Source organism: Cervus canadensis, chromosome 7 (assembly GCF_019320065.1).
Source record: "Cervus canadensis isolate Bull #8, Minnesota chromosome 7, ASM1932006v1, whole genome shotgun sequence".
Taxonomy (NCBI): Eukaryota; Metazoa; Chordata; class Mammalia; order Artiodactyla; family Cervidae; genus Cervus; species Cervus canadensis.
In genome coordinates, this window is record NC_057392.1 from 33,710,882 (window position 1) to 33,713,667 (window position 2,786).

At 43.1% G+C, this 2,786-nt stretch overlaps 1 protein-coding gene across 1 annotated transcript in view; it reads left to right on the forward strand.

The window, feature by feature from the left end:
- Positions 1–2,786, forward strand: part of RAB5A (RAB5A, member RAS oncogene family) — a 31,618-nt gene that overhangs the window by 27,449 nt on the left and 1,383 nt on the right. The gene's annotated exons all lie outside the window — the stretch shown is intronic.

Below are 2,786 nucleotides of genomic sequence, written 5' to 3' on the forward strand. Positions count from 1 at the left end.
TGAGGCACAGAAGAAAGAAAGGAAAGCAAAACTGTCCACTGTTTCTGTTGCCTTGGGGGTTGTTTGATCCTACAGTATGCTCTTACCTTTCCTCTAAGAACTTCCAGTAATAATGAGTGCCCTTGCGCAGTTGTTGACTATAGGTAATGAAGTTTAGTAGTAATAAGGAAGCTTCCCTTTTTTGTAACAATTAAAATATTTTTATTGACCCTTGCCTTCTGGTGTGGGGCTTCCCTGGTAGCTCAGCTGGTAAAGAATCTGCCTGCAGTGCAGGAGACCCAGGTTCGATCCCTGGGTCAGGAAGATCCTCTGGAGAAAGAAATGACAACCCACTCCAGTGTTCTTGCCCGGAGAATCCCATGGACAGGAGCCTGGCGGGCTGCAGCCATGGGGTCAGAGTCGGACACTCCATTCCACCACCGCCCCCTGGTGGTTTGAAGGCGCAGGCTCTCTGGGAAGGCGCTCGGTCTCCGGCTCCGGACCGGTCACGTGCCGCCCACGCGTGGCATCCCCAGCAGCTCTGTACACGGCAGTGATTATCACCTGGGGTGTCTACATCCTGGACCCCTAATAAATTTTCTGTGATATTGAAGTCATAAATTAACCAGTTCACAGCTGGTTGAGAGGCTAAAGAAAACCCAGTGAGAGCGGCTAGCGCGGTCGTACTGTCTCTCCCTAGATGAGGGAGTTTGATGGTGGCTTCATGTAGTAAAACCTTGCCTGTTCGCTGTGTAAAATATTTTCCTGAGAAACTCAGGCTTGCAGGTTGTTAGGGATATACTAGCATAGTTAAGAGGGATTATGCGACAGTATATACTTTTTTCTTTTCTAATAAATGGAACAAATCACACCCAAAACCACATCTGAAAAGTTAATAACAGGAAATTAAGAGATGATGGGCCTTTCCAATCAGGCTGAACTTTAAGCCTTTCTTTCTGATACTATTAAAACTCCACCAGATGGGCTTTATTTAATTTGTACCTTTTATTCAGGCTTGCTAATAAGGTTATTTTTTTTTCCAGTCAGAAAGTAGTCTGTGTATTAGAGCTTTTGTTTACATTTCTGAAAGTAGAATGTTTTTTCCCTTGAAAGAAACTCCGCAAGTGTAAATTGAATTGTGATCTCTCCATTAGTACCTTAAATAAATCACACACTGAACTCATATTTGCACTTTTGATGACTTCCCAAGTAGAGTACACTTGTTTAGTGGGAGAGTCTACAATAAATTTATCATCTGCTTTTAATTTGATAAGGTCTTCAGTGGCTTTTTTCATTACACATCTTTCTTAACTTGATTCAGGATTTTTAGCTTCTTACAATCCTAATCAATTCAGGGTCAGATTGATAAACCACAGCTATCTATCTGTATACAAAACAGATACTACCAGCTTCACTTTGGTAGCACTCAGTAAGATAGGAGACTACTTCTTTTGAGACTCCCTAAAGATATGTTTTAGATTATCTTAACACAATAAAAATTAACCAGTATAAGTTAAAGGTTTCTCATTCCAGCTTATGTCTTTCAGCCCCTGCTTCACTTAGATCTAATTACAAAAAGCCCTTGCAGAAGTATGCTAAAGGGAGAAATGATCACTCAGTCTAAAACAATTTGTTAATTATAATAGAGTTTGTAATGTTAGCCTACTGTTTGTCCTTATGGGGCTCTGTTTGTAAATACATTTGACTGCAAATGCAGCCTTTTATTACCATTCACCCTGCCACTTCTGGAGCCATTGCTAGAGAAGTGGCCCAGTGACGCTTTGCTTCCCAAACCTCAGTGCTCCTGGCTCCCAGATCCAGCGTTCCGCCCAGCCTCTGGGATTCTAAAGATGATTAGTGCTGTTGTGGAATATTACAACAAGGAGTAAAAGGTCCAGGACACACCTAGGTATTTACATTTCAAAGTAGAGCCTGTTTGGCTTTTGTGTAACCCAAGTCCTGGCTCAGGCCGAGCTGGATTCTTGCCAAAGTGGGCCATCCCTGAGGCGACAGGAACAGTGCTCTTAGAGATGCTTCATAAATCCCAGCATGCAAAGATCTTTGAGATCCAAGCAGACTGCATCTAGCTGGTAGTTTTCTCACCAGTGGGAGCCACACTGCAGAGAATTAGCAAAGCTGAAGCTGTTAGCTACAGTCGTGGGGGTTTGTCCAAATGTGGCCAGCCATGCCTATCTGGCTTAGCATTGGAAAATGGTTTTTTGAGATAGCACCTTCAGGATCGAGTCCATTTATATCAGGCAGAGCTATTGGTGAATCAGATTTGGATTCTTTGTCAGCCACAAGAGAGGATACCCATTTGAAGGTAGAGGTGTATAAGTGAGGAAGAAAATAGGAGATTGAGTCTGTTATGATTTAGGGTAATAACTCGCTCAGTAGAGGACACATTCTACTGGGGGGATAGTGTTTTATGTCCTGACTTGTTCCAGAAAGTGTGTGGCCGTCCAGAGGGCGCTGACAGGCGGAGCTGAGCTTGTTGGTTTTGGTTTTTGGCTGCGTCAGGCGGCTTGGGCGATCTTAGTTCTGCAGCCAGGAATCGAATCCGTGCCCCCGCGTTGGGAGCTCGGAGTCTTAACCACTAGACCCCCAAGGAAGTCCTGGAGCCGAGCTTCTTGGTTCTAAACATTCTGGCTGCTATTATCTTTATAACTTGAGATTTCCTTTAAATAGTAGGAGTACTAGTGATTAGGAAATAAAGTATAACCTTTTCTGGAATTGTGAAGTGCATCTATATAAACAGTTAAATGCAGCTATTCTGATTGTGTTTGTTTTGATAATTTATCCCTCAG